The sequence below is a fragment of the Harpia harpyja genome, chromosome Z (genome assembly GCF_026419915.1).
Source record: "Harpia harpyja isolate bHarHar1 chromosome Z, bHarHar1 primary haplotype, whole genome shotgun sequence".
Classification (NCBI taxonomy): Eukaryota; Metazoa; Chordata; class Aves; order Accipitriformes; family Accipitridae; genus Harpia; species Harpia harpyja.
Window position 1 is genome coordinate 11,435,931 of NC_068969.1, and position 12,754 is coordinate 11,448,684.

A 12,754-nucleotide genomic window follows, 5' to 3' on the forward strand; every position below is an offset into this window, starting at 1 on the left:
TTTTTGGCTGGAGGACTTAAATACCTTCCCTTTATAGTGCTGCCAACCCACAGCACAAACATGTCAGTGCATGAAAATCATTCTGTGAAATTCAGCAGGCTCATTAGCCAAAGGTATTAAGGGTGAAAATTGACCAAAACACCCTGGAAAGTAAATCACATCCCCCAAAGAAAAAAAGTCCTGGATAAACATGAGTGAGACAGCAAGATCCCAAGGAGAAGAGAACTAGTCCAGCACTGGGACACGAAGTCCTCCCCAAGCAGCTCTGTCACTGCCACTGTGAGTTTGACTCAGCCTCAGGGTTGGACTCAGTGCATGCCATGACTGTGGCCTGGCTAAGTAAAGGATTTAATTAGCACTTCAACTAGCAGAGAAAGTATCACTAGCTGATCTTGGGGAGCAACAGGTACTTTAAAAAAAAACCACCAGCCTTTTTTAATCCTTGGAGCCACAGGGAAATTACAAACCAGTCACTTGAAGATCAGAGGAAAATTAAAAGTCCAACTGCAGTGACAACAAAAATAACCCAAAGTCACGATGTGCAATAAACAGCATGGGGACCAGAAGGCTCTTTAAACAGGTTTTTTAATCTCCTCTCCCCTCTGCTCATAATATTGCCTTTATTATTTTCTGATGCGGAGCCTGATTCTCACAAGTGCAGCGGATGCTGACAGCAGGGTAATGGAGCAGTGGCAATTTCTCCTGGGCAGACCTCAGGGATTTAATATGCCTGCAGAGAGAGAGAGATGGGTGAGAGGCGGCTCGGGAGGAGAGGGTGAGCTGGGCCAGGAGGTGCTGTGCAATAATGTGCAATAAAGCCGCGGTGATAAAGAGCCCGCCATGCTGAGCATGGTTCATCAGTGATGGGTAAGCAATGGCTGCTCACACCAGTGCTGTGTCCCTTCCCAGTGCTCTGTGGTGTCTGCCACAGCTGTTGGGGTGGATGGGGAAGGTGCTCCGAGGACAGGGATGGGTAGGGGTGGTGAGACCCATGTCCTGCGGCCCTTTGCCCAAGTCTGCCATGGTTGAAGGTTGCCAATCCAGCCTCGCAGCCCTTGATGTTCTTGCCAATCCAGGAGACCCGGGTTGTTGTGCAAGTGCCCCCTTGCAGCCAAGGCCCCACTTATTTCAGATGGCGACTAGCAAGAGCCCCAGAGAACAGAGGTGCAGGATGAGAGGGGGATGCCTCATCGCCAGCCCAGCCATTGTCTCCAGGAGCCTCTCTGCACATGGGCAGGTAGAGTCCTGCTCCCCATTTGGTTTTGCTCATCCAGAGGGTTCCCTTTTAGTTGAAAAAAGCCGGCCAGCTGCATAGGAACAGTGTAGATGCCCTTGTTCCTGCAAACACCTGCAATCCCCTTCCCTCCTCTGACTTTGAGTCCCTACAGCATCCTCTGACCTGCACAAGGTCCTTCTCCTGCAAGGGAGATACCTGGGGTCTCCAGCTGGCACAGCTCCTTCTCACACACGCTTGCTGGTGTCAGATGTGGTGGCACAGGCTGTCCCACGCTAGGACAGTCTGATTGAACACACTGCACTGACTGCCACAGGGGACAGCCTGGGTCACGGAGCCCACAGGAAGGTCTCTGCTGGATTAAGAAAAAGGAAACATGTTGAGATCTGAACAGCGGCTTTCACGCTCCCATCCCATGTCTGGCCTCTCAGAGATACCATAACCATCATCTCTGCCATGTGTCCCCACTGAGCTTTGCATGGCCATTCACAATCACCCAGATTTTGACCACTGGCATGAAACCAGCAGCACTGACAGACACTGAAGAGGAATATTTAATGGTAGGACATAAATGGCAATGCAACAGATCTGGTCTGAACAGCAAAGGGTGTCGGAAGAGAGGTGATATCCCAACTGCCCCCGCACAAGAGCACCCACTGCAAGGGAAAGCTCTCCTGGTGCCTACAGCCCCTGTGCTGCCTGCCTGTGCCCTTCTGCCTGACAGCAGGACACGTGACTGCGGCTGGAGTGATGGATGGGACCGGAGTCTCTCTTTAATAGTATCTCACAGTGGTTTCCGTAAGTTGATGGAGATTGCATAACACTACCAACTGCCATGCCGGATATATTTTGCAACCAGGGCTTCTATGCCACATCTGTAGGATGATATGCCAGAGCCTTCTGAGGAGGTCTGGGGAAGTTTGAGCACAGGAAGAAAAAAAGAAAGAAAAAGAAAAGGAAAAGAAAAATGTCAACAAACCTCTTTCCATAGCAGCTATTTTGGTGAGGCACCCTGGGGTGAGGGGAGACGGCACCAGCCAGCTTTGGAGGCACACCAGCCCAGCGGGCTTGCTCACAGCTCTGCCCACCCCCAGCAGGTGGGAGAAGGTCCCTCTCCCATGGGTGGGTGGCAGCACGCCATGAAACACCTGGACGGGAGCCGCAGACACAGCCTGCACTCACCGAGGAGTAGCTGCAAGACAGGGCTTGAGGTGACACCAACCTCTCTGGGGAAGAAGCGCTGCTGAAGCGCGACAGAGATGTTGGCCAGCAGCCAAGGGTGGCTGTGGGCTGTCCCAGCTGATAGCCCTGGGAAGCACCATCCCTGTCACCTAGGTTCAGTGGCTCATGCTGGAGGTTCCCATGGCCTGAGCTCACGCCATCTCCCATGTCCTCGGCCTTTCTAGAAGAGGGAAAGGGACTTCAGGACACATGGACTGAGCTGGAAGATGTTACTGAAGATGTTCAAAGAGGCACCAGCCCAGCTGATACCTCACGCGTTCTGGACACCAGCTCCAGCAGCTCCATGGCAGAAGTCCACAGCAGTGACCCGAAGAAACATTGACTCTCAACGTCAGCTCACGCATTGGCGTTACATCTCGCAACCCTCAACAATCTTAAAATATAAAGCACAATCCCAAATGCAAACTAGCACACCCCACAGCAGTATCCCCACAAAATTACCTTCTTTGGAAAAATTCTGGGCCCAGCAAAAGAGCCAGTGTGTTGACTCCATCACATTAAGGAGGCCAAGGAAAGAGGACTCCAGGATCGCTGTGTTCCTGGACTCAGACATGCAACCATCAGCTCCTGATTTAGGAGGACAGAGATAATATCCGACACAGGGAACCTAAAGGACTCTACAGACCAAAACAGGCCATGGGGAAAAAAGCACCTTGCAGGGGCAGGACACCAAAGACACAGGCTGGCTTCCCTATGCAACAGCCGCTCATCAGTGAGGAGATGTGGGTGCAGAGGGAAGCATGGAGCCAAGGCTTTAACGATGCTCAAGGCTTAAGTGGCTGAAAATTAAAGTGCTGGGACACTTTTTCAGCCTGCACTTGACAGTAGGGATGAGATAACGTCAGAAATGCTCAGTGGAGAGCATCTCTTGCAGAAGATTGATTATGCCAGCAAGGAATGAAGCCAAAAACATCACGTCAGACTCCATCCCCTTGGAGCTGAGCTCTGCCACATGTGGGAACCCCTACATGCTGACCAATATGGGTCCCATCACAGGTTCCCCATCACCGATGAGCCAGACCCAGTGCCGTTCACATCAACCCCCTGCCCTGTGCTGGATCTCCCTGCTCCCACCCCAGGACTGTCCCAGCCAGGAAACAAGCAGCTCTTTTGTCCTCAAATCTAATGGGTTGAAGACCCTTCATGTACCAGCTAGGTCTCTGTTGTTCTTCACGGGTGTTAAGGAAACCTTATAAAAACCCAGTAAGACAGCTCAGTGGTAGATCTGCTAAGGACTCCTCAGGTCTTTTGCAACTCATCCATTTTCCCCAGCTCTGCCAACACACCTCAGTCCTACCTGCGCTCAGACCTCTGAATGACCATGACCTGAGTGTAATCAAAGAGCAGACAGTTTATTAAGCAGAGGTGTCTCACTGCCACAGGATGGGGAAGGTCTCATTGAATTACCTCTTGCCCCAGGGTAAATGCACCTGAGGAGCCACATTCCCATTGGCATGAGGGAGAGGACACCCTACGCTGCTTTTTTCAGTCTCTTGCTCTGGAAGTACTCTTTGGCAGCAGTTGGCACTTCAGCTGCAGGGCAGATGTTAGCAGCCCAGGAGAAACCTTGGGGTCTCCCAAGGGTGCCCATTGCAGGTGAGTCCGCCAACTAGCCTGGCTGCAGGACTGCCTGCCCTCCCACCAGCTAGCCTGGCAATCACCTGACCAGCCCCTCTCCTCACAGGCTCTCCTCTCCTTAAAGGCAGCTGGAAGCAATTTTCTTCCCTTTTTCAGATGGGTTCTGGACTCCCAGATGCTCACTCCAAGCAGTGGCTTCACCCACCACCTTATTCCTGTCTCTTCCAGCGTCTCCCATTATTTTGCAAGGATCGTCCTTGTTGTAGGACTGCCTGCACTCACCTATGCTGCTCAGACCCAGCATGACTCCATGCTGGGTGCCTTTGCCTGTCGATTTGCTCACCAGCTTAAACTGGATGCACTGGAGCCCTTGCACACTCCTGTAAGCCTCAGCCACCCCAGCTGTGCTTCTCGTGGCCTGGCTAATCCTGACCACACCACCTATGCCTGCATCCTCTCATTTTAGATGTCTTGGTGCCACCTTTGGACAAGCAGATATGCAGCTCATGGCTGAAGCGAGGCTCCCCTATCCCCTGAATTGCATGGGTGAAACAAAAATGGGGTCATCCTCATGCTAGCAACTTTCCCTTCCTTTTGAGGAACCACCTAGGAACGTGCAGGCAGCAGAGCTGGCTGCTCTCCCAAGAGCAAGCACCAGTTTTCCTTTGATGTCTCAGTCCAGCCTGATTTCACCCCATTTAGAGGTGCAGATAACCCAAACCTCGGCTGCCAGCCGCTCAGGATGCGTTGCCCAGCCCCTTCACCCAAGACCAGCCCTTCTCAGCACGGCCATGCTAACATTCCCCTCCACACTCTCCTTACGATGCCATCAGCAATACCCACCAGGTTAGTTATTATTTGTTACTGCTGCTGCCTGGTGCCCTCTGAGCAGGTTAAACAGCCAAAATGCTCCCTGGAGGGCCTGGACTGAAAGCAGCAGGACTGCGTGTGTCCGGAGCACAAGCATCCAGTTCCACTTGGGAATGGGGACCACAGACAGGACCCATGACACAGGGAGTGAGGATGTTGGAGCAATAACGTGGAAAACACTACCTTTAAATTTCCATACACACCCTTACTCTCGGGGGGGGGGGGGGGGGGGGGGGAGGAAAAAAAAAAAAAAGGAAGGGAAGGGAAAAAAGTATCCTTTTCAAAGCAAGGATGTGGTAAGGCCCAAATAGCCTCCCCTGACACACGAGCCAGGATACAGAGATGCTGTTTTTTCCAGGAGGAAAGGAGGGATTTTGCCATCTCCTCTATTTCATGAGGAATTCATCTTACCTCTCTGCAGGCAAGGGCAGCTCGGCATTGCCAGCACCACAGCTCCATGTCCCTGATCTCTGCCCTGTGCCTCAGTTTCCCCACCAGTAAATCAGGTTGATCCTCATCTATGGTAAAGCCATGTGGCAAGGCTTAATCTGTAGCTGTAAAGCCCTCGGAGGCCTTCACACCTTCCACCATCCATCATCATCTAGAACAAGAACACAGGGTTTTTGCAGTGCAAAGAGCAGGTCCCAGGCAGGGAGAGGCTCTGCCCTTTGGGGCTCGGACCCTCTCCCCGCTCATCTCCCCTCCTCCAGCAACAGGCTCCTTTCCCTCATCTCCTTCCTGCACAGGCCAGAAACAGAGCCAAGCTAATAATTCAGATAACAGAATTAAACTGATCCTGATTAGAAAAAGCCTTTACCCTGAAGAGAGCAAAATCTGGCTCTGTGCTGCCTGTAATCCAATAGTCTCCCACGGCCGCACAGCAAACCCGAAACCTGCCTCAAGGCAAAGACACTTTGTCTTGAAACAAGGGAAGTTAAATGTGTCTTAATGGGAATTTTGACACGTTTTGCTTTGATTTCTCTAATGTTACAAAAGTAGCTGTTAGAAAATATTGCAGCCCCCCCATGAGGGGCTGGGTCCTCGTGTGTATGGGCACACTGCCCAGCTAGGCTCTTCGGAAAGGGTTCGTGGCTGTGGGGAGAAGAGGTCTTGGCACCAAATCTCTTCACACTTCCCTGAGTGCAACCATTTCATTATGGGTCCATCAGGGAGGCAGGAACCATCCAGGCCCCCCACCCCGGTTTGCAATGACACCTGTGGGGCAGCCAGCATCACAGATGGGACCTGCTTTTGTCTGCCCAGGCCAAAACCTGGGGGGTTAATCCAGGTTGAGGGTCCCAGGGCTGCCAGGATGGTGGGGTCTGGCACCGCACTTGGTGGGCACTGAGGGTACAGAGCTGCATGGTGGGCATCCCACAGGGCCCACAGAAACACCATCACGCGATGCAGAAAAAAAGGATGCATGGGAATTGCTACAAGGGGACATGCTAAGCCAGCATCCACCTGCGAGACCTTTCAAGAGGCAGAGGCAGGTTGTCCCCAACACGCCCCGGGGCAAACAAGGATCCTTCTCTGCCTGTTTCCATTTCACTTACACTGTTCAGGTGCGATAGGGTTGTCACTCCTTGCAGGAGCAACACTGGCTCTGTGTGGACATGGCATCGACCAAGGAGCAGATGCTGAGCCCCATTGCTCCTATGTCCACAGGCACTGCAGGAGAAACCCCACTGGGCGCACGGGGACATGCCACTGCCATGCCCTTGAGGGGGCGGGAGTGGAGATCCCTCTTACCCCCATGGAGCCTCCTGGCAGCCCCATCTGGGGTTTTCCCCCCTCACTGTTTCCAGCCCTGAGCCGGTGTCTCTCATCCGCCCTGGGCAGAGCAGGGTTGGATTGAGCGCAGGCAGGATGGTGACACCAGCACATTAGTAACTTCCTGAGGTTTCAGCTATTTCTTTCCATTTGGCACTGAAACAGCAGCTGGTGCTTCCCTGGTCCTCAGTGACTTGGGGCTGGGGAGACCTCCTACAGGTTAAATGAACCCCACTGACGTTTCAGGTGCATTTAACCCTGAAGGACCTGGGGAAATGCACCGGGAGGGGGGAAGATGCCTCCCACAGCAAGGCACTAAGGTGTCAGTAAAACCCTGGGGCAGCAGGAATAGGACATGCTCTCCCCAGCGTGTGGGAACTCCTCCACATTCACAGGCAGGAGCATCCCTGATGGATGCAGTTTAGACCTTAACTGCAATCTCAATGAAACATGCAACATAGCTCCTAATCCCAGGCACTTAGTGGGCAAGAAGCAGGATTTTCTTGGCTTTCCAGCCCCAGTTCAGCCTGGTGCTCACTCTATGGGCTTGCAGCACATCCCTGGCTGAGCTTTGGGGTGGAGCACTTGGGTACCTGCAGCAAGGCTGCTGCACGGGCTGAACTAGAAAGAGGGGGGAAAAAAAACCTGATGCAGTCAGGACAGCACTAATTTTAGCAAGGCTGAATGCAACTACCCCAACTGGAAAAAATCAAACAAACAAACAGCTGTGGCTGAGGGGCTGCAGGAGGAATCTCTATGCGCCTCCTCGGAGATGGTGTTTACTTGCAGCAGCTTTTCCCGTCCCTGCTCCGGTGGCCCCATCTCCACCCGGCCTGCCGCAGCCCACATTTGTAAGCTATTTTTTGTTGTTTTAACGCAATGCTGCAATTCTAACCGAGAGCCTCAGATTGTCAAACAGTTTTTCTTTTCTTTTCTTTCCTGCAGAAAAAAAATACAGCTGAACTAATTTGATGAAAGGGGAAAATAAAATGTAAGCCAGACTAAACACATGCAGTTCCTACCTACAGCCAGGGCCCAGCTTCTCCCAGGCCAAAGTCAACACATGTCAATTTTTAACATGACAGGGCTTTAAAAGGGAGGTTTGAGCCCTGGATGAGAGGCGGCTGGAAAACATTAATAACAAGGTCTGTCAATTAAAGACAGGCATGACAAACCACCAAGACAAGGGCTGGGGGGTTTCCCTTCCTCCCCTTCTCTCTTAATTTGGTGAAAAAAAAAAAGTGATTTATGAAGAAATCCATCCATTCATCAAAAAAAAAAAAAAAAAAAAATGCAGCCATGTTACCAAATGAAGGATGGGCTTTGTTTAGGAGCCCTGAGAATAGCCCAGCAGGCAAGGGTTGAGATCAATGGGTTAAGGAAAGTGCTGCCTTGAGGGATGCTCCCAGTGGCCCCACTGGCCCCGGTGCGATTACTCCCAGTTCACCTGTGCATGCTGGGGAAGAGCAGCAGCCCTGCTGCCTCCTCCGGAGCATCACCATCCAGCAGGATTTACAGTTACTGTGCTGAGCTGACTTGGTGGGATATGCCTGTTGCACTGGAAATTACTATTTTGGGTTCTAGCACCCCCCCCCCCCACTTTTATCAGCCTGATAGGAAGCATTTCGATGGCTTCTGTGGGCTGGGCAGGTTTCTGTCCCAAGCCACCCACTGGGCTCCAAAACAGCTAGGGAAAAACAAAAGAAAGGGGCAGAGCAGCAGCAGCCTAACCAGCCTTTAGAAACAAAGGCAAAAGTGAGTGGGAAGATGGGTAAGGGTAAGGGGGAGCGAGTGTTTCATTAAGGGGTGGAGGGGGAAAGGGCTTTTCTCCTGAAGTCCAGGAAGCATCCACCCACCATGCCGGGAGGAGGTTCCCGTGCTCCAGAGAAGCAGTGTTGGCTTTCAGCCGGGGGAGCAGGTAAAGATTCAGCCCAGAGGGAAACAACAGAGATTCATTTCACCTTCAACACCTAAATAAATACTGCATCCACAGTCACACACTCTGCACAGTATATACCGTGCCGGTGTGCATTACACATCCACACAGCACAGGAACCGGCTGGTGGACTAGCTCCAATATCCCCCGCTGCAATATCCTGTCCCCAGCAGTGGCTCGACCAGATGCTCCACTGGGTCTTAAGAGCCCACAGTAGACAAACACAATCTGCTCTGCCTCCCAGCATCGGCTGTCTTAGTCTCTGAAGGGAAGAGGACCTTCCTGGAGACCCTTCGGGTACAGGCATCACATCCACCCACTGACCTGATGGCTGCCTGTGTGGGGCTGGAGCAACACTCTTCGAGGGGCTGCTCAGATGTGGGGGGGCTTTGAGGACCAGGGGTGCAGGTTGCAGCTCTGCTGCTTTGTGTGCCACTTGCCAGAGCATGGTGGGTGAGTTGGGCTCCAGCCCTGCTCTGAGGTTGCGTTTCACTGTCTCTGGCCCAGCAAACAAAACCTCCTTCCAACATCCATGCGGTTCACTTTGCAAGGATGGGCAAAGCCAGCCCAGGCTGATTTTTTTTTCAAACAAGTGCCAAGCCTGGCCCCTGAGGAGGTGAAAACCTCCTGGGCTCTACCAGATACCATCTCCCTCTCTGTTGGGTGCAAAAAAAAGTTATCTGGTGCTCTTTTGCTCAGGGGCTTGTCACCATTAAGGACTTCCTTAGCACAGACCAAGAGCAACATGCCAAGAGAAAGCAACAGGGAAGGTGAAGCCGGTGCCTTCAGCCCAGTACAGACTACATGCTCTGAGGATGCAGAAACCCCACAGGAGAGCCTCTCCCTGCGCTCCCACACTGGGCACAGCCACACCAATCTTCCCCATTTGGGACACGCCAGCCTCGCTGCCCAGCTTTGGCCACTGCTGTGGCATTGCAGGCCACTAGCCCAGGCACAGCCTGCCCATGCTTGGCACCCCAGAGCCAGGGCAGGCAAGAGGAGATGATGTTCAGCAAGCCAAACCAGGCACTCGCATCCCAAGGAAATGGCCACTTTCATCACCAAAAAACATTTGAAGGCAGAGCTCAGAAAGCCTTTGGCTGCCCCTGCTCTGTACCCATGGCTTCTGGAAAGTGTTTCATCACCCACCACGCATGCCACCGCCACAGCCCCGGTGAGGTGGCTGTTGGCAGCACCGGCGACATCTCTGTGGGCAGCAGCTGGAAAACACCAGCCTGAAGAACGGGAGCACCTTGGCTGCAGTCAATAGCGGCTGCCTGTGCTTCCCGTGCTAATCATTTAAATCATTAGCTCCTGTGGTTGCTACCAAACCCCCTCTGCCACCCGTGCTGGGTGAATGCCGGCTGTCAGCTCGCTCCCGGCCCTGTGCTTCCCAGGACAAAGCCACAGCATCACGCACCACATGCTGGGGCACAGGTAGACGGCACCCGGGATGATTTATGGCTTTGCAGCAGATACACTGTTTGGGTTTTCCAAGATACGCTGTCAGCCGCGGCTCAGCAGACAACAGCTTGGACGAGCCTGAACCAGGGGAACCGATCGCTCTCCGGCCAGCAGGGACTATCCGTACATCTCAATCCCAATGGCTGCCTGCTGTCACTGCACCGTCACCGTGCCCGCACTGTCCTCAAGCACACAGGTCCACCCCAAGGCACATATCACACGCGCTGCTCTCATCATTCTCCAAATATCCAGCACAGCCTACCATGCTGTCCTCCCTCCTCCCCTTCCCTTGCAGGCAGGCAAAGCAGCCCCTGCTCCCCATAGTATCACCTAGCAGGATCGAACAGCCCAGGGGAAAAAAATTGAAGGAAAGCCCTTTTAAATCAAGTTCACACCCTGCGTCAACAAAGGTTAGTCTTCCCACTCCCCAGATAAAGGATACAGATGTTAAACTGATGCCACATTTGATCTCAGCCAAAAAGCCAAGAGGGTTTAAAACATTCATTCATCTCAAGCTGTAAGCAAAGCTTATTCTTGCTAATCTCGATAATTACTCCACTTCTCCCCCATCACAAAGAGCAGCCAGGCAATGGCAAGGTTTCCTTCCTTCACAGCACCCTGCTTAGAGCAGGGATCAGAAATTTGCAAGAAATTCCCTCTTTAAAGAGGTGCTGCTGGGAATGCTGGGCTGAATTCAACAGGATTGCTCCGGACTCGGAGCAGGATCTGGCCCCAAACTCTTCCCACTTGAGATAAGCATCTTTGATCTGAGAGCATTGGGGTGGTTGGTGTCACTATAAGGCCAGGAACATATGAAGTCATGAGGGATCAATAGGACTTAAATCCTTCTCAAACTCCACAAGATCTTTTCAGACGCAGCAATTGGGGCGAGGATAAATTAAGCATCTCCAGCGTGGCATCAAGTGAACAATTAGCAGAGAAAAGCTGCCCATGAGGGCCTGATGGAGCAGAGCAAGGAGATTTTCTTCCCAGAGATGTCTGCTAGAAACAGCCTGAAACATTTCCATTTCTGTTGCCTTTTAATAGCAAGGTCAGCTCCTTTCTTCCTACCCTGACATCCTCCATCAGGGCCTCTTTCTGGGAACTCGCAGCAACACACCAGATGTCACTGGGAGACAGAAAAACAACCGGGGGCCAAACTGGGGCATTTCACCACTGCCCTGAATCCCAAACCACACGGCGCCAGGCTCGCTGGGGAGGGGGAGCAGAGAGCATCCCCTCGGTGGCACCCTTGGCCCCCTGGCCCCCCAGGGTTGGAAGGAGCCCCTTCCTCCCAGGCACGAGCAGCCACCCTGCTCCTGCAAAAAGCCACATGACAGCAGCCCCACATGCCTCCAGGCTTCCCCAAGCAATGACCAGCCCCTGAAAATAATCTAAATATTTGCAGCCCAAAGGGGACTTGGGTTTTTTTCCCATTTTTGCCCTGTGCTGGGTTTGAATGGCACACAGCACAGCACCTAGCATGGCTCTGCAGAGTTCCCAGCAGCCCTGATGGGCACTGGCGCACAAACATTCCCACTTGCTGGAGGACAGGGACCCTCACAGTGAGCTCTGTCACAGCCCCCACATAGCAACCACGCTGCCAGCACTGGAGCAGCTCAGCCTCTATCTACCCTCAGCAGTGGATTTCACGAGAAGACCACCACCACCACTCCAAGAAGAGGGTGCTAGCACTGTAGGCAGGGGAACACCCCTTTTTAGCTGAAGAACACAGTTACTCTCAAGATTTCTAGAGGCTTTCTCAGGGCCGCAGACCCCAGACATGCAAATACCACACCAGCTGCTGCCCAGGGTGGCAAGGATGAAGTAGGGAAGAAAATAAACCACAGGACTTGAAACAGAAAACCACCTACATTTGCTGATACTATGTACTCCTCTTCAAACTTTCAGGACATGTTTTCAGGCTTCTTCCCTTTAGTACAAGCCCTGAGACTAGAAATACTGCCACCTTATTTAAAAAAAAACAACCCCAAAAAACCACGAGACCTCCAGTCCCAAGATCCAAGGCTTAAGAATAGATAGCTTTGCATTAGCCCTAAAAATATAGCCATCTGCCCTCCACCAAAAGGAGCCCAAGGAAACAGAGCCCAAAAGGATAGGAAGGGTACAGGTGTGGACTTTTATGGGTGTGCAGATGGCCCAGGTGAGCGGGTCCCAGGTGGGGAAGCCGCCCCCGCATCCCCCTCCCAGGTGTGCTGCCGAGAGAGAGCAGGGGCTGCTGCCTGCTTTGGGGAGGTGGGCATGGCTCTGGCCACTGCTGTGCAACACCTACCTGCAAACATCTTATTAAAAACACATTCGGGTACATGCCGACCTCTGGCAACACCGTGCGGGTGTGCACCCTGTGCCGCCCACCTCACCCAGGCTGGGGGAACCTGAGGCAGCGGGGGATGGAGTGTTGGGGCTGGGATTTGGCTTTGCCCACACTGGCTCCTATCTCCCACTCCCCCTCTCTGCAGCAGGTGCAGGTCATCTGCAGGGATAGCCTGGCATACACCATCCCTGCCAACCCCCTGCCTGCCCCACCCCAGGCTGCTCCAACAGCATGGCCAGAGCCACTGGCACATCCCTGTGGGGCCCCCAGGGGATGGAGAAAAGAAGGAAAAAAAAAAAAAAGTTTTAATCCTTCTGCCACT